The following is a 25,460-nucleotide window of genomic DNA, read 5'->3' as shown; positions in this document are numbered from 1 at the left end:
TTGGTGAAAAGGTTTCATTTGAATTGTACGAGCTGAGCAACAAAAACAACTCTGGGATTGCCTCCCCCAGCCCTCGCTGGGGCCAAGTGTGGTGAGGCTGAGCTGGAGGCGTGATGGGGCAAGAGTCTTGCTGCTCCTTCCTGCAGATTTCATGTGGTGTCCCTCGCCACAGGGTGGTTCAGCTCCTCAGGATTATTTCCTTTGCACAACTGCTTCTGCTGCTACTTTGGTACTAGGATGAGACAATTTATTCAACATTTGTAGTTAGTGGGGTTTTTTTGAGAATGGAGATTTCAGCTCTGCAGAGGCAGAGCAGCCCCAGCTGCCCAGTGTTGCTGTCCTCTCCTCCTGCTGTGAAGTTTTCCCTAACAGCAGTCAGGCTTTAGAAGCCTAAGTGGAAAAAAAAGTCGTGATAGCAGGGATTAACTTCAGGTAACATTGTGGTGGTTGTAGGTATAACTTTAAAAAACCAGAAATTCTGCCAGTAAGATTTGCAGTAAATGCCCTCAAATAATTTAAATCTTTTGTAGATATTGTATACATTAAGAATTGTGCACCAACTTCTTGCTCAAGTCCAAAATACCAATGGAAATTTCATCATTGGTTTCTGCTAGTGTCAGGAGAGGCACAGGTCCCCTAACTTTGAATTCTTTACTTGACTTGTCATTACGTTGCATCTAATTTTTGGGTTCAATCCATTCATCAATCTCATTTAGTAAGGGAATAATGTTTGGGCGAGCTTTTGAATTTGAATTTTTGTCAACACTGCATGGTGACAAGCAAAGAGAATCCATCATGCTGAGTCCCATGTGTGTGTCAGCAAAGGCAGAACTACCAATTCCAGCATTGCCAGCGTGGGCAGCGAGCAGTGCCCGTAACTGCCTCTTGCTGTGAGAAATGCTGCACTGGCAGACGTGGATGGAGTGGTGTGCAAGTGGGAGCAGGTAGGTATGTGCTGAGAAGCAATGGGCTGGTATATGTATAAAAACCACACCTACCCAGTGAATAAGATCACTCATGTCCCAAAGTGACCTGGGGTGCAGGAGATTCCCAGGTTGTTGGATGGGCATCTCTATCTCCAGCGGCACAGCCAAGGCTGAGAATAAACCTGTGCTGAAGCTGTTAAGTGCAGTGTTTGAGCAAGGAATGGGTGTACAGCATTGTTCCTCTTGCGTGGCAGGTGCTGCTCAATTATATTTAAGAACCCCCTTAAGGGACAGAAGTCAATTGTAAGACAGTAAGTGGGTCATCTGAAAACATATGCTTATAATTTTGCAAAATACTGTCATAATAATTAATTGTTTTTGCTGGAAGATTTTGTGTTTCCACCACTTATTTTGACATGGTGTGACTTGTGAGTGTACGCAATTTATTTTTATCCTTTGACTTCTGGTAGCATCAGTTTTATTGGCTGTGATTTTTAATGGCATTTATTTCACTGAAAAAAGTTAAGTGACCCGTGAAGAATGAGAACAGTCACCCAAAGGTTGTGTTAGAGTTAGAGCATCACTTTGTCAGAAGAAATTGCCACAGTGGCAGCTTTTTACTGCAGGTGCTCCCAGGTGGGTCTGCAGGGCCAGGGATGTGGCTGTAGGTGTGTGTACTAGAGGTTATTCAAACCTCTTATGCATATGCTAACACAGTTTCAGGAGGCAAAACAACACACGGTGTGTCTGTGTAACGGCATGGGGATCCCCAGGGGAAGATCAACACCTGAGAGAGGGATTTTTACCCTTGGAGGTGGGTTGGCAAAGGTCTAAGCAGGGGTCCTGTGGTGCTGGAGTGTCACAAATGAGTGGGTTAGGTTCAGTTGCTTAAAGAATCACTGCCAAAGGTTATCAGCAAAACAGTTTTAAGAGGAGGTGGACATTCAGCCTCCCTTCCTCCTCCTCCTCTTTCTGGATCTGGCCGGGTGTCTCCCCGTGGCGATGCCTGCCTGCCTGCTCTAACAGGCTGCGACTTGTCTGCTTGGGTGCCGGACTGCCTCGCTCTGTAACGTTACTGTAACTTACATGCTAATGGTGAAATACAGAGTTACCTGCTTTTTGCTGTCAGCGGGGCCTTGTCATAAAATCATCTTGAAACACTCATAGCAATCAGTGGAAATCCTTTCTAGCTCATGTCAGCGACTTCAACTAAAGCCACTGAGTTTACCTGTTCAGTCCAAGCACAATTAACTTTATATGAAATTATATTTAGACATGCAGTTTATTTCTGGCAGATTTTTGCTGCTTATATTTAGAGGTAGTTGAAGTCAATTTTCTTTTAAGACATAGTTACACCTAGTGATGCATCTCTGGCAATGCTTGTGCTTCCCCCTCTTAAATATTATTTTTTCGTATGTAATACTGAAAGGAAAACCAGCATTTTCTGTTATTAGACCAGCTTTCAAGCTGTAACAACACTTTAAAAAGTTGGTGACATTCCGACAAAAAATAATTTACAATCTTTCAAAATAATTTTGTTGCCTTGTTTTCTTTTTGTGTGTGTGTGTGGAGATGGGATTGTGGTGTCCTTCCTGCAAGACCGAGCAGTGTACTCTAGCTGGACGTTGGCATCTGCCTTCAGGTATCTCCTTGTTAAGTCAAGGAAGAAGGTCAGATCTGGGAAGCTTTCAGGGTGTCTGAGTTTTGTTTGTCATTTACAGAGCCTGAAAACCTTTCCCTTGGCACGCGTGACATAGAGCTGCCCAGTTGCCATCTCACATGTGCCTTTCTAGATGTAAAGCACACGAAGCTGCTCATCGGCTCTGGCATATGTTAGCTTAATTACGTGCACCGAAATTTTCAAGAGCAATGCCTGGCCTGAAGTACAGGTTTGAGTTTTATAGTTGATTTTTTTTTTCTGACTGTCCTGTAAAGTAATGATCTGAATTAGGGGGGATCAGTATTTGGTCTTTGGTCGTCAGTGATGTACATAGGCAGCTTCAGTGGCCATCTCTTAACAAACTTTTTAATGTGCATTTGATTTCTTCCTCCAGTTCTGCATTTTTTTGTCTTAAAGTAATTTTCCTTAAAATGAAATGAGACCTTGGTTGATGACCTTGAGACTTTGGTCTTCAGTAATACAGGTTTGCTGGTATGCAGGAGGTGGATGATGCCGAATCGTGTGAGCCCTTCCAACCTGGGTATGCAGTGAACCAGGCATTTCTCAAAATCAATTTCTGATTAGATTGATAAAATAGATATCTGCAAAGCAGCAGATTAGAATTTCAGTAATTTGCCAGGATGAGCTCAATTCTATGATGAGTCATTAATTTCTAAAATACTTACTGTCATAGAATATGATTATTCCTTAGAGGACTGAATCGTTTCTTTTCTTTATACAGCATTTCAGAACTGTTAAAGCATTTGACAGGTGAATAAAAGATTCAGCCCTTTCTCCGAAGAAACCTTCTCTGCACGGCAGAGTGGCATTGTTTTAACTCGCCTTTCTTCTTCGATCCATGTATTTAGCTTATACAGCAGTTGCTTCTTTCAAGTTAAACCACACTTAAGACCAGTTTACTTTGTAAATCTACGTATTTAGGTTAAATCAATAAGGTGAAGAAAGGCAAGTGGAACTGAAATCATGTCTCTGGAGTGTCTTGCTGGAGAACGCCAACAGCCCCTTGACTTTTTGGGCTGGTTTTCAGTTTTCTCTTGTGTACAGCAACAGGGAGGAAGTTTACAAAAGGTACTATGAGCTTTGGGAGAAATGGTTGTTTTCCACTGATGTCATCGTGGCCTGAATTTCACTTCCAAATCACAGAGTTGATTTTTGAAGATGGCCTGCATCTGGAGGACAGTGATGAGGCCACCCCTTGTGTCCACATAGGCTGTGTGCTGCATAGGGGCCGTGTCCAGGTCCCTGTGGGAGCCTGTGGGCAGTCCTGGGCAGTGCAGCCTGGCACTGGGATGGCCTGAGCCACCGCAGTGGGATTTGCCTGTGATACATTGGAGAGTTTTCATGGAGTTGTCTCCTGCCAACTGGAGAGAGACATCTGACCAATGGGCCCAGCTAGGTTTGAAAGAGAAGTTCTGTGGTGACCCTTGGTAGGGCTCATAATGACAGCTGCGATTAGGAGAAGCAATGAAGGCTGTCAAATAGAACCATGCTTTGCTACTGCTACACGTGTTTTTGTGATGGAGGGTGCTATATCTGAGCAGCTTCAGCACTAGTGAGCCCAATGGTTAGGCGACTTCTAGATGACATTCCTCCATAACTTCCTACGGGATGCTGCCTATGCGGATTAAGTCAGTGTCATGGGATGCACAGCCGATAGCTTTTTGGAGTTGTCTTCTGATTTGGCTTGAGAGGCTGATGGACTTGGAGCATGCTCCGCATTCTTGGCTTTGCTGTTGGTAACAGCTGGTGGCACGTGGCTGTCACATGTACATGTGCACATCTGCCTTCCTGAGAGCTGCCTTCTATCTAATGGTGTTGCTTTGATCCCGGTGCCCCAGAATCCTGCCTTGGTTGGGTTTCTCCGTGCATGGTTGGGAGGAGGAGGAGATGGGTGAAGGACAAGCCTCACAAGGTTGAAATAACAGTAGAAGGAAATGTAAATTTTTATTATTTTTTTTATTTTAAGACAAAGAGTAGAAAAGTTGGCTTTTCTTCTTAATTCTTCATCTCTTCATCTGACCATGAAGAAGCCAACAGACTTCTGCGAGTTTTTTTTCTTCATCTGGAAAGCGAGTGTGGCTGTCTGTGTCATCGGGAAGCTTAATTAAATGTTTCTTAATGTACTAATTGAATCTCAAATTACATTCCCACTTAATGTTCTGTTAGAAAAGGAAAAAGATTTGTGGCTGTTTGCAAGCAAATAATGATCATGATTGCATTCTTAAAAAAAAAGTGCATCCCCCAGTTGTTCTTCTGTTTGTGTTTGGAGCCATCTATCAACCTTTTAGGCAGGTTCACTGGATTATATCCGTAATAAGCTGTTGTCCTCAGTGCTCCATGAGCGTGGCCAGTGCAGCACGTGGAAGTGGAACATGATTCATCTCCTCAGCGTGCCAGCACTCGTAGTGCCGCAGTCTCTGCTAGTGGATACTGGTGCACAATAACAGTTAATAAGATTGTCAGAAATCTGGTAGGTGACAGCTAACTAAATTAGCAGGATACCCTGTGTGTTTTTGATGGAGTTATTGGCGCGGATTCATAAAAGTCTGAGCCTTTGAAATTCTCACTTTAAAAATTTTATGTCCTGTTCTTCAGCAGATGTGCTGACCGGCTTATTGTCTCCATGGTAACAAGGTTTCGTTTTTAAAATAGCCTCAAGTCACAAAAGAGAAGTCAGATATTAATAGCATAAGCAGCGTAGGTACAAATAAAAAATAGGATTTGGCTATTCCTCATCCAAAATTTCTGGTATTTGGGAGTTGTCTGTCTCTTTGTACATACTGTGGGTGTTTGTTTAAATGTGTTTTTCTAGTGTGACCTATAAAATTAATTCTCTTTATTCATCTAATGATATTATAATGAAATATTTACATGATTACGGAAATACTTAGAATACTAGCATAACACCAAATGCATAATGTTTAATAGGTAACCATTAAAAAACCTATCTTTACAAACATGTACAGTACAAATGCAAGGTGCTCTTACTGTCCCCCTTTTGTCATGGGGAGCCAGGAGGCACAAGTGCTACGTGACTTGATAAAACCTGTGTTAGATCTGGGGCTGGAGCACCCTGTGCAGCTCCGTTCCCACCTCCCATCCCCTGCCACCTTCTCACAGGCTCACCACTAGTTTGGTGGGGGTTTTTTACCCCCAGTATTTTTGCTGTACAGTAGTGGAATGTGCAGAACTCCAGTTGTGTGATTATAGTGTAACGCCACATGCTAGAGCCGGTTTAGCAGCACTGGGGAGATCAAGCCATGCACAGGCTCTGCCTGCGTTCACTCTCGCACAGTTTCTATGGACACCAATGGTTTGTGTCAAATGCAATCTCAGCACCATTGTCTGTGCTGAATATGGAGGAAGCAGAGATGATTATACGGGACTCCAAATGTGTATTTGCTAAAATACGTTCTGTTGCTTTGAAAAGAATACAGTAGAGACAGAAATAGCTTCCCCCTAAAGTTCTTAGGCCTTGGGTGACCCACAGAGTTGGAAAAAATAGCTTAACTCCTTTCTATTTGTTTCAGGGTTATATGGGAAAGCCTAAAGTGTATAATCTTCAAAATCCTACTTTAAAATATAATAAAGCAGAGCTCTGGCAAAATAAAATTTCAATCGGAACTTCTTCAGCCACTTACAATGTTAAAAAGATCTCCTGTTAAAGACAGGTTTCGGCTAACAGTCAAACGTTAGAAAAACAGTCAGAAGGTGATTTTGATAATCGATGTCAGATAATTTGGCAATTGAGCAAAGATGTCCAAAACATGTTTAGAGAGTCTGAGTAACAACCTGTCCCTTGTCTGTTGGCTGCTTGTAACAAGGTCTGCAGCTGTCCCTGGTGCTTTGGGGCAAAGTGGGATGGATAATAGCTAGGACTCGCGTGCCTTCCCCTATCCCTCTGATCCAAAAGGGAAACTTTCTCAAAACATAGGGAGGAAGGACGGCCTTTGCAAGTCATCTGTGATGTGTACAAATAAAGTGCATTTTTGCCACTGACTTTGTGACCTTACCCTAATCGCATGGCTTGTAAAAAGAGTGCTGCTGTTCCTGGACAGCTGTCAGGAGTGCTGGAGTCTGCATTCCCATGGGTCACTTCTCCGGTGTGAGTGGTCGCACACCAATCTCTGTGGTTTCTGCTTTTTGCAAAGCAACTTGCATGTGTTTTCTTGTGGGATCTGGGCTTTAGCACATTAAAAGCTTTAAGGCACTAGGGTAAAAATACATCTGAGTAGTTACACTCCAGTCACATTCCCTCTTAATAATAAACCCTCTTTACACTCTGTTTCCTTGACACTTTTTACTATGAGCATCCCAGTTTGGGGGAAAACCTTTTTTTGTTCTAAGTAAGAGATTTTATGTCCTTAAATAAGGGTCACTTCTGAATACTGGATTCTGACAGCTTTGTGTTGCTTGGGTCTGGGTTATGACATCTTTTCTTGCACAGGATAGGTAATATTCTAGCTGTAATCTTCATTTGGGTTTACTTGTCTTCTGTTTCTGCTTTCATTTGTATTTTTAGGAGAATAGTCATTCTCCGAACTGATGGTTTCAGTGCTTAACTAGCGACTCTTTTCCCCAGCTTACGTAATGTATCATTTTTCCATTTATATGTACGGACAGCAGGAACTGTCCCTATGTCTCAATATAACTTTAGGTTAATACACTTAATGCATTTTGATATCCCTTGCAAAATTTGATATCCTGCTTCAGATAATGTAGTAAAACACTATAGGTCACAATTTTGAAAACATCTTTTGAAAACGCTTGTTTCGTTGGAAGTCAAGAGAATTGTTTTATTGGGGTAATCTGGTAGCTTCTACCAGTGATATTCCACTAATTTTGCACACTTCACCTGTAGAAAGATTTCACGTAGTTTATCCTCTGGGAGGAAGAAGAGGCAGCGAGCTGCATGGGGCAGCTCTGTCAACAGATTCCCGTTGGATATGGAAAAATGTGTCCTGCTGAAGCACTCCTCTTGTGGTGATTATTTTGTGGGGGAATTGTCTTTCAGCTGAAGTTGTAGAGGCCAGAATTTTCTGGCAAAACAGTGGATTCTGTTTATGTAATGCTTACAAAAAATTAGTTCTTTATTATTATAAGCATTTCACAAAGAAAATGCATCTTCAGGGTTTTCTTTGTGGCCGTCAGCTTACCTCCTAACGGCTGTTTTGGGGACATTCCCAGTATTGCCGACTGTCTCTCATGTGGCACTTTGGTTTTGTTTCTTGTGCTTTTCATGGAGAGCTGCTCTCATCACTCCTTGGGTGGGGCTGCATCACATAGTCTTGTGAACTAAACCAGGCTTATACCTGAATTACCATTGGCAGGAGAGACTTGTAAGGGCACTCATCTGTATGCTGAAAGAGGAGGTGGCACTTCTGGTGTGGTTTTGGGACGCCCAGTTGTTTCGCGGTGCACTCTGCAGTAGTGGGGCACAACAGGCGGGAGTCACTTGCATGGGTGTTTGGTCCCACGTTGGACATCCCAAGTTGTCACAGCCGAAAGCATCCAAGGACAGCATGCTGTGGCAGGTAGGGGGTAGGATCTGGGCACCTGTGGAAAACCATCACCCTGCTGGCAGCCCCATGGGATCTCCTGGGTGATCTAAACCAACCTTAGACACCTGAGTTTGAGCAGGAGAATCCCATCCACCATGTTATGGAGGAAAACCTGTGTTAAGCTACTTGTTTGTGACATCAATAAACCTTGATAACTACAGGCTCTTTCCAAAGGGAAAGGCAGATTATGATTTTCCAACCAAATGATATCTTTGATTTGGTTTTTCCTTTCCCAAATTCTTGTGGTGAGGTATATTGTTCACTTCTACCATATGGGTTCAGTGGTACCTTGTCTTGTACAAGACCCTTTTGGTGACCACCCTTCATACATAAATGTTCTGCTCTGATTTTTGTGAAGTGTTTTTGGAGACCTTTATGACAAAGGCACTATGTACCTTGAAGTTCTTGAGTGTAAGTTTTGTGTTAGGAATTAGTTGAAATAAAATTCTGCTGAAACTGGGCTGCAAGTTCATCTCTGTATGTTATGGCCATGTTTGTGATCATGTTTAGAAATGAAGGACCTATCTATAAATAATGCAGAAACAAAGTGGTTATACCTAGAAATGGGAATCCCTTTCCCCTGCCTCCCCCAGGTAATACAACAAGTTGGATACTCCTGAGCCCCTTGGCATTAGATTCTGCAGGGCCAGCCAGCAGCACAGCACCGCAACAAAAGGGATGGTTTCTTCTTAAATAGAGAAAATGTGGAGGACTGAAAGGAAACATAGTCCAACCTCAGTTCTTAGTGTAGACTGGTTGGCCTGATCTGCTGTGCCTGGAGGGGTGTTTGCTCCTTGGGTGATCTCTTCTTAGCAATTGAGACTGATTTTCCCATTAGGAGACACTTCATAAGCTGGTGAAGTTCCCCCCCCCCCTCGCCCCCGCCTTTTATTCATCTTAGAGTGATAAAAATTACCTTGGCCCTAGGCATTCCTTAGGCCTTAATGACTAGTTTGGGCTAATGTCTTGAGATATATTAAACATCCAGCCAATCATTGATTTTCAGAGTGCCTGGTTGCAATTATAGTTTAAATATTATTCTCCTGTTTTGGCTTTGATCACCTTGGCCATTAGCAGCATCTTCACGTCCTTCTCCCCGCTCCCTACACATAGGGATCATGGGGAGAAAGCCACGGGGTGATAACATGAGCTGCTCCAATGCGCTGGCTGTGGATATAGGAGATGTGTGACCTGGGGGCGTTAGATGGGGGAGCTGGTGGTGAAGGTGCTGAACGGCAGCAGTAATGAAGCTTACCTTCATGTTTCTGCAGACTGATAGGAGGGGAGGGGATCCAGGACTGCTGAATGTAACCTACTTTGTTAGAGAAAAAGGTCAGGTCAGAGAAATGAAGTATGAGATGGGGTTAAAAAGGCATTGGGAAGGTGAAAGAAGAGGAGATGGGAGAGTCAGGACCGAAGTTAGAGCACAGGTTGTGTAGGAAGGATGTGTATGAAATGAAGAGAGGATTGAGCAGGTTTGGAAGTGAAATTCTGGAGGTGCAGGTAAATGGGCATCACCATGTGCCAGAGCAGACCTTTGCATGGGGTTTTCCTGCCACATTCACCCTTTTTTAACCAATATCCCTCTTCTGCTGTTGTTTTGCCTCCCATTGCTGAGTTGCTGTCCTTCCATGGCTTTCAGTCACAGTGCTGCTGCGTTGCATCCTGCAGTTTGTGGCCCTGTTTCTCTTCTCTGTCCTCTTCCAACTGCTGTTGGTGTTGTCGTCCTCTTCCGAGAACTCCCTCTGGTCATTGGCCTTGGCTTGTCTGTCTCCATTCTCGCTCTGTGTGCGCCTTGTTCTGCCGTGCTGCATTTCATCAGCTGCCTTGTTACCCAGTTCTGTACAAGGCAAAAAACACAGGAAGAAGCAAAATCACAAATTATTACTTAAGTAATCATTTATGTATGACAAAGGACAGTATGTGGGATTATTTTTTTTTGTTTGCTTTTTTCCCTAGGTATGTTGTTACTCTCTTTATCTAACATTCTGCATGTCATATCTTAGACTTCTCTCTTAAAACTGACAGTGGACATAGCATGTTGTGACTCGCTCTGCGGCTAATGAGAGCTGCCCAGTATACAGGATGGCAGCCATCAAATCAGCCGAGTGATGTGAAGAGATAAAAGAGTTTAAATTTTTTTTTAAATGACACCTCCCCCACTCAAAACCAACAAAAACCCGGGGCAGAGAAAAAGACGAGAGGAAGTAGAAAATGGGGGGGGGGGGGGGGGGGGGGGGGGGGAAGGAGAGACTAAGAAAGAAGAGGAAGAGTATGTCTCTAGCTGGTTTGCAGAACAAAGACTATATGAACAGAAAATGTTAGTAATGGCTTGCCAGAGTGGGTGACTCTTGGGTAGCTGTCAGCTTCTATGACTTTATTCTCCCCTCTTCATAGGTGTTCTGGAAGGAAGGCCTCTTTTCCTTTAGGCAGCAGTGTCATAGCCACGCTATGTCTTAGCCACTCACTTGTCATAGCCATGCTAGCTGGTACTATAGCAGGTTCTGATGTTTTCATCCCTTTTTTTTCTTTCTCTTCTTTTTTCTGTGCACCACTTTTCTTTTTCTTTCTCCCTGTAGAGTTGGGGAGAGGACTGGTGGAAATACAGGCAACAAGGAGGCAGAAGGAAGGCCAGAGTTCTCTGCTACATCTCTGCCCCATGATAGCCTTCTTAAGGACAGTCTTAATGTCAAACTTCTGCTGCTCTCATTTTTCTGAGATATTTTTCCAGGCCTGGGATGTACTTTGTAAGGCTTCTGCAAGGCACTGGGATTTGTTCTGGCAGTCTTGACTTCAGCACACGTGGTCCTGTTTTCTCTGTGGTGATGACAAGTTTACTCAGGGACCAAACCTTCAGAAAGCTAAGTTTACTTGGCCCAAAAGCCTTACCAAAATCAACCCTCCCCAAACAGTACATGCCTTTATTTGCATGCCAGCCTTCTCAGACACTCATCCAGATTCCCCACAGGGAATCTCTTGGGGTGACAAAAAAAGCCTCACACTCCTCTGGGGTCTGTTCCTCTGGGCTGTGGTTCCATGTTGGCTCACTGTGCCAGGTGTTTGGCTGGAGCAGAAGCCTCCTTTCTTCTCAGGTAAAGATGGTAATTTGGTTTTGCTTCAGGCTGTTTGTCTTGTCAAGTGTCTCTTGTTCAAGGTAAAATTAACATAAGTAATTTTCTGTGGGAGTGACACCCCAGAGGATTAGGTGCTGCTGCTGCTCCAGCATTGAGGATTTGCATTAATTATTCTGTATGAACTTCAGCTCTTGAAGGGAGGTCACCACTCGGCCAGGAATAAGGTCTTATTTAGCACAGAAAGAGATGTTATGGAACAACATGAAGGTGGAATAATTTGTACAAAATTATTGCAATAATCCTAGAGTCCTGGCCTGTTCCAGCCATATACTGCCCTGGCTCAGTCCTGGCATGAAGGATCCAAGGGTGAGCTGTGTGACTTGCAGTAGGCTGCATGGCAGAATGGTGAGTTGCAGAAGGTGATGTAAGACAGAAGGACAACTGTTGTTCTTTGTATTACCCTTTTTGCAATTCTTTTTTTTTTTTTTTTATTTAAGGGAAAGCTTGAATTTCCAATCCTAATGTTGAGCCCCCAAACACCAGCCTCAAAGGAGACTGATTGGAAAAGGCTGCTTTATTCTTACTATGTAGTCAGGAGGTAGATAGCGTTTGCTGTCAAACAGACGATTTTCAGAGCCCAAAAGTACATTAAAAAAATAATGATGTAAGCATTGCTGAGCAGAGCACACCCATCTGTTTGACTGAATATCCAGGCCCTCCTTCTTATGATTTTTGTAATGAACTTGCTTCTCATGGTAAATGCTGAAATTTACATAGGCTGATTTTTGTCTTCTGAAGAGTGCTACCAAGAGTAGCATGCACACGGTGTGTCCCTGCTATGCAGTGTTTCTCTTTCATCCTTATCTGTTTCTCTTTCCGTTCATTTCTAATGCACCATCTTCTTGTCCTATGTCATGGTACAAATGTATTACTGATGTCCCCAGTGCATCGCTTGATGCAAGCTTTATTTCTTGTTAGTGCCCACCTTCTTGTTGAACAATTCAAACACAGTTAATTTTCCCTTCTCCCCATCTTTGCTTGGAGGAAAGACTGGTGGACTCAGCAGAGGCTGTGCTGCTTGGACGGCAAGGCAGCGGCCGTGCATTTTGCACTCCATTCAGTCAACTTTGTAACTGCTCATAACAAGAGTTGTGTATCAGATGCGTGTGGGTTTTATTCTTGTTCGAAGCAAAGGTGTTTTATTTATTCATTTAATGCACTTAAGGAGTTTTCTGCTTTAGACCATCAACAAGTAATTGAGCAGCTTACATCCCTCCATGACAAATCTGATATTTTAAACTTACGCATAATCTTGTACTTTTAGAAAGACTTCTGTTAACTGTGGTCATTGAAGATAAGCTAACTGCAAAGTCATCACACAGCCAAACTCTCACCAGAAAATGGTACCTTTTCCACTTCTCTGGACCACATCTATGTGTCAAACTTGCAATTCTTTCACCTGTAAATACTTTACCTTCCCTTTTGCAGATGATACTGTTTTCTGTGATGGTTAAATGAGAGGTTACCGCTTACATGCAGGAAAAACAGAAGTGTGATGAATTACAAGTCAGTGTAATTTATGCAGAAGCAGTGTGGGGGAAATTGCAGCCCACTCTTGTTCCACATAAATTATGCATGTACCTCCTTGAAAATAGCTACAGAGGGTGTTCAGATTTCTTTGGCTAATGAATCATGCCCTAAATTTCTACAGTACATACATTGACTCAAATGTCTCCCTTTTGCCCCACCTTTATTTTTAGATAATCTGTAAACTTTTGCTGAACATGCAGTTCCGGATGTTTCTTTATTTTCCTTAAAACAGACCTGTTCTTTGAAGACCCTGTTTTGAAAAGGGGCTCCTAAATTTACTACTTCTCCTAGAGCCCTCCCACATGAGACTTTGCATCTTATGCTTTGGAGATCTCTGAAGAGATCCCTCGGCTGCTATAATAAGGATATATGTTAATAAATATGTGCTTATTAAGGTGCAGCCTGCTCTTGCATGCAGTCATCTCCCTGCAAACCATGGCTGTAGATGTCTTTGGAGCTGTAGTCTTCAAGCCTAGGTCATGGGCAACACAAAACCTTTCAACCCGAGTGCAGAAACAAAGAAGTTGGAAACAATTAATGAAGAAGGCAAAGCATTATGCTGTCCACCGTGTAATATTTGCTTGGTGTAATATATAACTATAGTATTTATTTGGCCATAAGCTAGGGAAGCTTGGGGATGGTTAGAGGAGTGCTGCGTGATAGCCCTAGCCACATAGCGAGGAGTAGTAACTGGGGAGCAGCAGGGCTGTGGTCTGAACTTCTTCACCTTGGGAGCAGTTGCAAAGCCGGAGCTCCCTCTACAAGACAGCAGTGGTAAGAGCACCGACGAGCAAGAAGCAATTTTGGAAGGGCTTCTAGAAGAAAAGTGCTTTGGGGAGGATTTGTAAGATGAAGAATGGTGATTTGGAACATGAGAAGATGGAACAGCTTTGGACCTAAAATCAGCTTGCTACAAGGATACAGAATGTTATGGAAAGAACAAGTCAAAGAGAAGTGTGATTTTTCATTATAATAAAGGTGTGGGTGGACCAGTGTAGGCAAGCCTGGGAGAGGGGGTGGCGTGAGGCTTCGGCTGGAGTGGAGGAGCAGAGATGTAAGGGAGAAGAGGTTTTAGTGGTGAGGAAGGTGGGGGCAGTCATGGAAGACCATTTTGATTTTGCCATGGGTGCAGAAAAAGGAATTTCAAGATGCTAAAGAGAGATACTTGGTATATTTTATTGTCATATGCTAGAAGCCTGCCTAGGCTATATATAGTTTATTTCATATGTACTTTCTTGAGGATTTATCTGTGTTTTTTCTCCCTGTTTTACATTATCTTTTAGGCACAATTATTTATCTGCCTTTGATGTGTCTAAGTATACAGGGATTACGTATTTGGGGCGAAATCTTTCTTGCATCTCTCCTACTCTTGCCGAAATCAGTCAGTCTTCCATGTGCAAAGCAAGCAGGATTGCATGAGCTAATAACACAAGCAGATTTTTTTCCCTTGTCTGCCATTGTCAGTAAATTGAGCTTTGTTGCCTCTACATGCCTGCGTTTTGATAAACGAAGAAAAACCATTTGTGGGAATGGCACCAAAGTCCATTTGGTTCCCAACAGAAAAATGAAATATGATTGGCCTGGGGCAATGAGGTGTGACATCAGTTGGCTGTTCATATTTCAAAAGTGATGTGGTTAGAACAAGTAGTTTTCATATAGTCTGGTCTTCTAGGTAACACTAGGCTGATTAACTCTTCCATTGATGATCTGTATGATAAATACAGATCTAGGTCTTGCAACTTGACTTCTAAGGGCTCCATGTGGATGGACAATATCCCGTTTTACTAGATAGTGAGAATAATTATGTTCTGGATTTGTTCAGCACTGTCTTTCAGGTGAGGAACTCCTTGCCACAGGATGCTGCGGATGCAAAAAAAAACCCAAAATAAGATGAAATCGAAAAGGAAGTGGACAGACAAGCAGGAGAGAAATCTTTTTGCAGGGTATCAAGTACTTGGCTGTAATTCCTGGCTCTGGCATGGAGCCAAATCCCTGGCGCTCAGAGCACAGGGTGGCTTGATTGCCCTCTTCGTACACTCTCCCTGGAAGGGCAGTGGTGGTCACCAGTACAGGCAGTGGACTGGGACAGGCAGATCTTTGGTCTGGCCAAAGGTGGCTTTTCTTCCCTGTGTAAGAAAGACATTTCTTGATAAACCAAGTAAACTGTATTTCATACCTCTCTTCTCTGGGCATATATTTGGAGCTTTTATTATTTCTGTAGTTTATTTCTGGATTTCTTCAAGTTTTTAACGTCCTTCTCCCAATGTGGATAATAGAAGATGACATATTCAGCAATGATGTCAACAATGCCCTAAGCAAAGTCATGGCATGTCTCCCCTGTGGCTACTTGATGCGCCTGTTCTGTTAGGGTTTTTTCTGTGGCTGTTTTGGTTGTGTTCAGGCCCCTAAGGGCTGCATTTCCCAGTGTTGTGGGGCTGCTTATTCAGCCTTTTACTCCCCAATTCCTGCTCATCAGTGTCACTCCATTTTAGAGTCTGTCTCTGGTCTTACATAGGCAAATACTACTTGAAGGCATATAGTCCCGTTGCCTGCTCTTACAAAAACATATGCTTGGAAACTGCATTGCCCCTGTGCTTGATACTCACATTAAGCAATTTTATGGAAGTTTACACATAATAGAACTTTATAATATTTTTGTCACAACTTGTGTTTAGTACGAAGAGAAGATGTATGGCCATCGTTAATGAAGAGGGTGCTAAAAAAGTGAAGTTATGTGGGGTCTGTTCCAACTTGAGGTATGTGTGCACAGTGAAAGGCAAGGTGAAGGCTCAGAATGCGAGGAGAAGAGGGCTCCATGGGTTGGGAGGAGGTGAACGTGCTCTGGACTTGCACCGTCCCATGGCTGCAGCATCTCTCCGTGCAAGCATTTCAGTAACTTTGAACAACGATGTTGCTGAGATCTATCGATTAACCGTTTTCTCATCTCTTTAATATTAGACTCTATTGATTTTTGGATAGAGAAGCCCTTTTACTAGAATGTCAGGCAGATCTCAATCAAGTATCAATATATCTGAAAGAAAATGTCATCAACCTGTTTTTACATGTTGTTTGATAAAAACCATTCAAAGTCTGTTTTATTTTCAGTGAAGTTATGATTTACATTATTGTGCTATTGTCTTGAATTCTTCAGTGATTGTGTTGCACCTCAGGATTCTCTTTAGTATGTTTTGGATACTATCCCTTTGTATACACAATGCTACCTTTCTCCTAGTCCTTAGAAAGTTCCTCAGTATTTGAACACTTTAAAAGAAAAAAGAATCAGTCAACCTTTAGCGACACAGAGAACCCTTTAGCCAATTCTACTAATATTTTTGGGTGAAAATCATCTTTTTCAACTACCTAAAAAGTAAAAGGTGTTGTTTCACTCCTTTCCTAGTTATTAGCAGAGGAAGAAAAAGGATTTATTACTGTGCAGTGTGAATGTATCATACCACATACCTCTATGTACAAGACAGTAGTTTTTATTAAATATTCATATCTTTTCTGCCTTAGGGCTCTGTTGCACCACAACATCACCATTGCCACTTTTACTATTATTAAAACTACACATCAAGTTGTTTTTATAGTGTGTTTAGATTTCTGTTCTCAATGTATGTTTAAATTTCTCTTAAACCTGAGTTGGCCAGTTTGTACCTTTGCCCTTCCTTACAGCCCGCAGTTCTGTGCAGGTTCCTTCTACTGTTGGTTTCACAGTTTCCCATCTGCTTTGCTTCCAGTTGCTGCTCCCACTCCCCAGCCTCTCCAGCCTGAGCTGGATCTCCAGCCCAGGGTGCAGTTTGGGTGGTTTCAGGCTCGAGCGTTCCCCACTCCTCACCTTTCACATGTTTTTGTTCTTACTTTATTCTTGCTTGATCCCAGGTCTGGAGGGGAAGCTGCTGGGGTGCAGCAAGCATCTGCTCCTGGCTGGGGCTGTGCTGGGTTTGCACAGCAAGCAGGAGGGCATGGCCACTCACGGGATGCCAGCCATCGCTGTTTCACTTCCACATCCAGCACAGTCTTTGTCAGATATGTAAGTACTCAAGTTCAGGCCCTAGAAGTATGCTAATCTAACTGCTAATGAGCAGTGAGAATGCTTTGTGTTTATTTACAGCATTAATTCAATGGATTTTTTGAAGTTCAGCTAAATATGGCTTTTAGAGGTGGATAACATTGCTGTACGCAGTAGTTTCAAGCCATATTTTTTGCTCCTTCAGTTCTATTATTAGAAAACTTACTTGCTACAATGTATTTCAATACGAATGCAAAAAAAGCACTGTACAGATGGTTACTGACTCTCGTGTATCCCCTTTCAGGACTGTGCCCATTAATAAGTTCTGCTGTGTTCACCTACACGTTACTGTTTTGTAGGAGGAAAAATCCTTTGTACCTAAAAAGCAACTTTTGTTTTGTACCTAAAAAGCAACTTTTTAGTGTTGAACAAACTTGTTTTATTCCTATGGAAACAAAATGCTGTGCAAAGAAAAAAGCCACAAAATTTCAGAACGTTATTGGAGATTTGTGACCATCTGGAGGGAGATGCCACATAGCGAGATGGCTGTGCGTTCACACAACAGGAGTAAGGCGCAGATGCTGCTGCTCCTTAAACAGCAGCTCCCAAGGGGTTTGGCTGCTCCCTCCTGGGTCTGCATCCCTGACTTGCCAGAGTGCTTCTGTGCCCTGGGTAGCATCGGGGGCCACTGATGTACTGGAGGGCTAGCCCACCTCTGGAGCTGGGAGTGCTCACTGATGGCAACAGATGCTTCACCTAGCTCTGATTCAGCATCTTCACAAAATCATTTAATCACAGGACGGTTTGGGTTGGAAGGGACCTTAAAGCCCACCCAGTTCCCAGCCCTGCCCCGGGCAGGGACACCCCCCCCCAGCCCAGGCTGCTCCCAGCCCCATCCAGCCTGGCCTGGAGCACTGCCAGGGATGGGGCACCCACAGCTGCTCTGGGCAGCCTGGCCCACCGCCTCGCCGCCCTCACGGGGAGAGGTTCTTCCTGATATCTGACCTGCATCTGCCCTCTCTGTGCTCAAAGCCACCCCCGTGCCCTGTCACACGTGCCCCTGTAAGAAGCCCCCCCCCAGCTTTCCTGCCGGCCCCTTCAGGCGCTGGGAGCTGCTCTAAGGCCCCCCCGGAGCCTGCTCTTCTCCAGGCTGAACAGCCCCAGCTCTCCCAGCCCGGCTTCCCGGGAGAGGGGCTCCAGCCCCTGCCCATCTCCGTGGCCCCCGCTGGGCTCGCTCCCACAGCTCCGTGCCCCCCTTATGCCGGGTCCCAGAGCTGGAGGCAGCGCTGCGGGGGGGTCTCAGCAGAGCGGGGCAGAGGGGCAGAGCCCCCTCCCTCGCCCTGCCGGCCCTGCTGGGGGGGCAGCCCAGGCACGGCCGGGGCTCTGGCTGCGAGCGCCCATGGCTGGGTCGCGCTGAGCTTCTCGCCCACCGACACCCCCAGGTCCTCCTCCGCAGGGCTGCTTTCAGCCCACTCTCTGCCCAGCCTGTAATTGTGCTTGGGATCTTCCAGGACCAAACATCCCTGGCTTTGCTTTGTCACACTTGTCTTGGTGCTGCATTTGCTGTTGGTATTTCTTTATAGTGGCAGCAGAATTATTGTTGTTACTTGACCCAAAATCCAGTGGCATCCAGCTGATCCAGCAGCTCGGCTTGGAAGATTGCAACTCCAGCTTCCCTTTAGAAGTTTTTGGCATTTCTAATAGACTGTGTCACTCCTTATACTCTTGGTTATTGTCTTCCACCAGCTGTCTACTGTACAGGACTTAATTAACCAACTTACCCACATGGTGGGTATGTGCTCAGGCTGCAGTGGCCAGTGCTCCGTGCTGCATTACAAGGTGTGTAACTTACTGTATGGCCGTGCTGGAGTCCCTGCTGCTCTTCCCAACCTCCTTATGCATTATCTTGCCGTGGTTGATCCAAGTCGAACTTGTCTGCGCCCTGTTGTGATTACAGGGAGGCAGCTGCCTGCAGGAGTCGCCTCCTGGGGCATAAGCAGACCATTAGGTCTTCTGTGCACAAGGAGGAGTGGACACAAATGACCTTGCTTTTCTGATAGGTAGCCAGCAGTAATAATCTTCAAAAATGTGAGATTTTGATGGAAATAAATGCTGTGTCTTCCCAGTAATAGAGGCTAGGACCTTTTGGGCTGTTGAGGCAGAATCACAGGGTGAAAGCTTGGGGCGGGGGGGGAGGATGCTGGCTTATATCATGCATCGGCTATTGCTGTGGTTGTGTTCCCGTCCTCAAAACATCAACTTCTGGTTAGGCTTCAAAAAGGCTTTTGTTGTTGTTGCTGATTTTTATCATGTGTGGTGCCAGAAGCTGGAAGACTGGCTGAAGCTGGGTGCTGTCAACAGCAGATCCGCTCAGGTCCCTGAGCTGTGGCTGGCCTCAGCTGGCAGTTAGTTTGCGCTGATGCTGTCTGGCATTTTTTTTGGTTCTTCCACCCTAATGCTGTCAGTTGAGGTATTTTGTAAGGATAGAAAACACTGAAGTTCATGGGAATGAAGTATCTGATCCTAGAAAAAACAGGAGCAGTGCTTCAGATAAGAGTTTTAGACCTCTGTTATTTAGACCTCTATTAGCCATCTATTCACTTACATAGAAAGTCATTAATTATTAAGCTTACTAAATTTTAAAAGCCTCTTTTCACAAAATTCTTGCTTAGTATTTCAGACAAGATTAACCTGGCAAATCCAGGCTCATCTGGTGGTTGCACTTTTTGATAAGTAAATATCAATATAGTTACTAAGGGTAACTGGGTCAGTCGCCACTGCACAGGACGGGTGGCTCATATTGTCATGGCAGTGTCAAGATGAAGATAAAGATCCTCTTGACTTACTGAAAGGTGTTTTTCATCGCTTATCAAAGACACAATTCCCATTTCTTTATAATCTCAGATAAAGTCGTATAAAAATACTTTTCTAGCAGAATTGCATGGAGGAAAATGTGCCAGGTGTCTCCCCGCAGTGTGTGACAGCAGAAGCAGTGGGCTAAACCCCCTGCAGTTCTGGTAAGAGTCACAGGGCGGCGCTGTTAGTTTAAGGCTTGCTGTAATCCTTTAATCCCTGAGCACCAAGTTTGGCGTCCTGAAGTCTTTATGTCCTTTTCGGAATTTAAATGTGGTCTTTACGTGTTTCATAGTCTTCAGCAAAAACCTTGGCTCAGGCACAAACATCACAAGCCCAATGTAATTAATTTCCAAAAAGTTGCTTCTGCTGATTTTGGGGGAATAATTTGCAGTGCTGGATGTCTGATAAAATGCCTAGGTTTTCTCAGGAGAGAGGAGTTAGCTGGAGCTACAAGGAGTGCTGCTTGCAGGAATTTCTGATTGTTGTAGCCCAGGTAAGAAAGATACACATTCTCACTCTTGCTTTGAATTTACATTTGTAGAATCACAGAGCACTTTGGGTTGGAAGGGTCTCGCTCCCACAGCTCGTGTCCTTCTTATGTTGGGGGCCACTTCTGTTGTAGGTGTGGAACTTGAAGGATGCACGAGACAAAGTGAACAAGCAACAATTACTAAGTGTGTATTGACTTCTTAAATGAAAGATTTCACATGCCAAAAGGGGAATGTTTGTGGATAACTGGCTAGCTGAAAAAGGTCTCATAGACATAGTCCAGCTGGCTGGACAAAAATGCACATCGCTCTCAGCTTATCTCAAGTAAAGCAAAAGTTACACAGTAACAGGAAGATCGCGGTGGGAAAAGAATGTTGCAGGTGGGAACAGATAACTACAGAAGAGAAACTAGGGGGAGGCTTGATATTTAGGCAACTAACCAATAATGAGCTTAACTTTTGTAATATGTATGAGCTAATTATAACAAGGCATAAAAGGTGACTGTAAGGTACAATAAATGAAGTCTGCTGATCACTCATATTAAGTGACTGTGTCTTCCCTCCGTCACGACAAATGTTGATCATAATTTCTGGGCAGGATTCACAGCACTTTGTGGCTGTATGAACTGAGATGCAGAAACCCCCAAATATATGAAAAACTATACCAGCCTCCAAAACTGCTCCTTTATAGCCACATGCATGTTTCCATGTGAGAAACGCTTTGGCCATTGCCAAGCCAGGCTTTCAGCACACAGAGCTCCCAGCTCTCATAATTTATGAATACTCACACTGCAGCCATCGCCTGTCTCTTCTGACTGAGTTTCTACCCCTGCAGCTCTATTGGGGATCCTAATGAGAAGGAGTTTGCTTTTTTAGCATCTCAGTGAATGCATGCAAATGACTAATAGGTGCAGTTAACTGTGTATGAGCGGGGTGGATTTTTACCCATACACAAAATGGTATATAGGGGCTATTCATATGTAATGGCTTCATATATGATTTATGTTATAAAAGAAATGGTCGAGATATTTTAATGAGACGTCTTGGATTGGCAGTGGAAACTGTAAGAGACAGTAAGGTCACGCAACCATTTGATGTTTGCCTAGGCTGGGCACTAGGCTAGACCTCTTCCCCGTGCCTGTGCTCATCCTGTGCCCATTTCCTCCTAGGCTGTTGGGTAGAAACTCATTGGTAGAAACATTGGTACACAAATGGAAAAGTTTCTGTCCTCTTGAGCCACTCGGGTGGACTCTTCTACTTTTCTTTATTCTCCCTATTAAGTCTTTTTCCTGGAAAGAGCATTTTCTTGCGAGGTACTCACTGTTTACAACAGACCATCACGTAAGCTGGGGTCTGTTTTCTAGGTGCCTACCAGAGCTGATGCTACTTAAACGCAAGTGAGTAAGGAGCCTGATTCTGATGAGTGTTGTGTATCTCCCAGACAAGAGACAGGTTTGATTTTGTTTGTTTGTTGGTTTCCCCCACCTTCTCTCATCTGCACTCTGTTGTCTTCCCATAGGTACTGGGGAAACATACAAACACACCCCCCCCCCCCCCCCCCCCCCGGTTGGATAAATACATTTTAAAAGGTGAAGACAGATAAACATTGGCTCTGTGTGCTCTTTGAAATGTGTCCTCTGAAGGGGAGATGCATAAAAAAATGTTTTCTGTGATGAATTAGCATTCTTCGGGCATGCAGGAAGAATTGCTTCTTCAGGTCCACGTTTAGGACTCCGTTGACATGCGTGCCTGTGTATATCTTTCTCAGCCCCAAGCAAGTGTAGCCCCCTTGCCTTCGTGCTGAGGGCTCCTCGCAGCCTGTCCCAGCGTTGTTTGCCATCTCTCGTTCACAGCCCAGAGGCGCACTCCTACTGAGATGTCCAGTGCTCTACAGCTAATGCTAGCACCGTGTTTTGGCAGCTGTCTCATGCTTTTAACCTCCTAAAGCTTCACTTGCAAAAACCTGCAATGTTTAAGCCACTGATGAATGGGAACTGAGGAATAACCTTCTCTGTATGCATGTCCCAAGCATTTGGGTTTTGTTTGTCTATTTACACCGCAAACAACCACTGTCTTATTTTGATGGGCTTTACTCAAAAGTGCTTATTGATTTCTTTCCGCCGCCTTACAGTATCTGCATGGAGCATGTTGGTGCTGGGCTGACACAGTTTCATAAAAATATTTGTCCTGAGAGTAAAGGATGGGAATTACAGCACACATTTTTAGGAGATGAAAATTACATGCTATCAGACCACAAATATACACCAAATTTACCGTTAAACCTCTGCCTCTGAAGCTCATAAAAGCAAGGGGCTGGAATGCAGCACTTGTTTTGCCTGGTTTGTTTAGCTCACGACAGTGTGATATGCTGATGTGCTTAGATATATAAATACCTACTGGGCAATGTGGTGGGGAGCTGTAATGTATGGAGGCACTGCTGAAATTTGGGTTATGTAAATTCAAACCAGATTTTTATTTCTTATTTCTTTAAGCTATGAGCTTTTGGCTTTTCTTGCAGATTACCAATTCATTTCTTTACAATTTAAAGACAGCCAGATTTGCTAACGCAAACGACCCTGCATCTGCTGTTTTGGCAATACAAAATTGCGAGAAATCTGATAAAAACAGAACTTGAGAGGTGTACTTTTCCCAGTAGACTGCAGGCCCATCCCTTGATGTGCTGCGCTGAAAGCTCTTTGACAGGGAAAAGGAGGTTATTCCCACCATGTGCTTTGCATTTCTGCCTTATTTTCACCCTGGAAGCTGAAGTAAAAGCACATTGCTGTGGCTGAATCACAGCTTTCACCCCACAAGATTTTCCATGTCTAGGTATCTAATACTGACCAGGTGTTTTTGTTGTGGGTTTTAATTTTTTATTTTTATTTGTTAGATCCGATCTTGCTTGGCCATGGATAATGCACATAGAAACTAGCAGAGGGAAAGGTCTCCTGATGTCTTCTGCATGATGACTTTATAGATTTATAATTAAATACAAAAATCTATGCCCTTACTGGCCTGGGTCATATCATGGCCTTGAAGCCTCAGAGTAATGCTGTGGCTCAAATTCAGTAATTTATTGCTTTGGGCACTAACTAGTCCTTTCAATAAAAGGTTATTCAATTGGGAATTCATGAGCTCTGTTGAGAAGTGCTTTCCAGCTGTGCGTGTGTGTATGTTTTTAGTGCAGCCCGTAGCATTTCCAGCATCTGCTGGGAGCGTGGGCTGGGGCTGTCTCCTCTCTGGGTCCTGGACTGGTAGAACTGGGTAGGCTGGCAGGGGGTCTTGAAGATGGCTCATCCTTTGTTTTTGTCTTCTTGGAACCCCATACACAGTATGCTGATGTGCAAATCTCTCTGCTTTCTCCTCCGATGTCGTAGAGCATAGGGAAAGTCTTGAAGATACTCTAAAGATGGAATTGTTTTGAGTCATGAAAACACTAATAAACACTCCTACACGCTTGCAGTACTCAGGCTCAGTTGTTCTAAATAATTATAATTGCTTTAATTCATCATATTTTGTGATGGCTCGTTCATTAAATCATGAGCTTCATGAAAGCTCCAGCTACTGAGTCGATCTGGTAGAAATAGTAAGATAGTATTTAGCTGTTTGCACAAAATTATGCAGCAATTATGACGAAACAAATTCATTCCAGATTCTGCTGATTACCATGGTAACTCACATTCAAAATAGCAGTATAAGACCACTTAGCATAAGAAAAACAGGGTTTTATCCCTTATTAGCTGATGCATACTATAGATTCTGATAAAGAAATCCTTAAAATGGAGGCGCTTCCCTTTTTAATTGCAGTCATGTTGTAGTACTGTGAATCCTCCTAGGAAAAGGCGAAGACTGATCTTGCTAGGAGCATCTCTCTCACAGGATAGCTAACCTTTTGCTTTGCATAACACATGCTAGATATTTTTGACTTTTCTGACTAACGGCAATTAGTAAGGGAGGACAAGTCGCTGTTAAAGTCAGAATTCCCAGGTTAGCAAGGCAGCCTATTTTTAGGTGCATCTTGAAGGCACAGCTATTAAGTTCTATGCAGTACTTCCTGTAGCTCCAGTTTTTAGCTCTGGACTCAGAGAAACTTGAGCTGTGTGATTGATTGGGCTAAATGGATCTCACACCGGTATAATCTGTGAGGGTCTGACAGATCCAAGAATTTAGGAATAGAGTATTGACTCTCAGAAATAAAGTTGACTTCAGTTGTTTTCAAAATAGCTGGTTTGGATTCACTTTACGCCTGTGCATATGGTGTATATTTTTTTTCAAGTGGTTTGCAGCTGTGATTTTTTTCTTTTTTGAAGGCAGTTTTCTCCAGTTGTGTTGGCTAGAAGCTTTTGAATTAAAGCTGGGATTTTAATTTTTTTTTAAATAGTCTTCTTTCTCCAGAAATTGAAGCGTTAAGGAAAGCATTCAGTGTTATAGCACTCATGGTAAAACTGAAAGACTCTCTCATCCTGTACTTTTTTCGTGTATGTAATTGGTGTAATAATAAGAACTTTCTGCTCTGAGTCATTCCCCAGTGTAACTGCAGAGGAAGGTATCAGGGCATCCTGATCATGCCTTGCTGGCTTTTTGGTTAAGAGCATGAGCCTGGCCTAGACAGACCCAACAGAGAATGATGTTATCTGCAGGAGAGCTGCTGGTGGGGGGGAGGCAGCTCTGGTGTGTAAGGTTTCGGCAGGGGCTTTGGGGATGCCACCGCAGAAGGTGACACAGAAAACCATTCCCACAGTGGGTCCCAAGTCCCTGTGGTGGAGAGGCAGGCAGGGAATGGGGAGAGGCTGGTAGCACTGAACCTGTAAATAAACAAGGTTTTCATGCTGCAAAGCAACTGGAGGCTTCCCTGACAAAACAGCTGTAACAGATGTGGCTCTTCAAAAGTGTGGAAGCGAAAGAAGTGGTAGGGCTGGGGATGTCCCATGAGGTAGAGGAGGGTGCGTGGAGGAGGCCCGGGAGGCAGGCTGCAGGGAGCGGGCTCAGTCAGAGCACTAAAGCTGAGCCCTGGGAGGAGAGGAGCCTGAATGCAGCGGAACTACCCAGCGCTTTAAAACAGATGGTGAAAAACTGAATTGTTCTAGCAGGAGGAGAATGGGAAGGATATTATTTTACTGGTGACTGCAGGAGATGAATTTAGTGGGTGTATACTTGTGTATTTTTATTTATCTGTTTGTTTGCGATCAGTGAAGCGTAACAGGAATGCATTCTTTCTCTCATGTCCTCCAATTCTTTATTTGCCAGTACATTCACAAGCTGTACAGAGGGTGGG

The 25,460-nt window shown here is 43.8% G+C and overlaps 1 protein-coding gene across 4 annotated transcripts in view; it reads left to right on the top strand.

Moving 5' to 3' along the window:
- Window positions 1-25,460, top strand: part of CACNB4 (calcium voltage-gated channel auxiliary subunit beta 4) — a 111,616-nt gene that overhangs the window by 4,855 nt on the left and 81,301 nt on the right. The gene's annotated exons all lie outside the window — the stretch shown is intronic.

The sequence above is a fragment of the Falco punctatus genome (genome assembly GCF_963210335.1).
Source record: "Falco punctatus genome assembly, chromosome: 8".
Taxonomy (NCBI): Eukaryota; Metazoa; Chordata; class Aves; order Falconiformes; family Falconidae; genus Falco; species Falco punctatus.
This window is presented reverse-complemented; position numbering and strand designations above follow the sequence as displayed.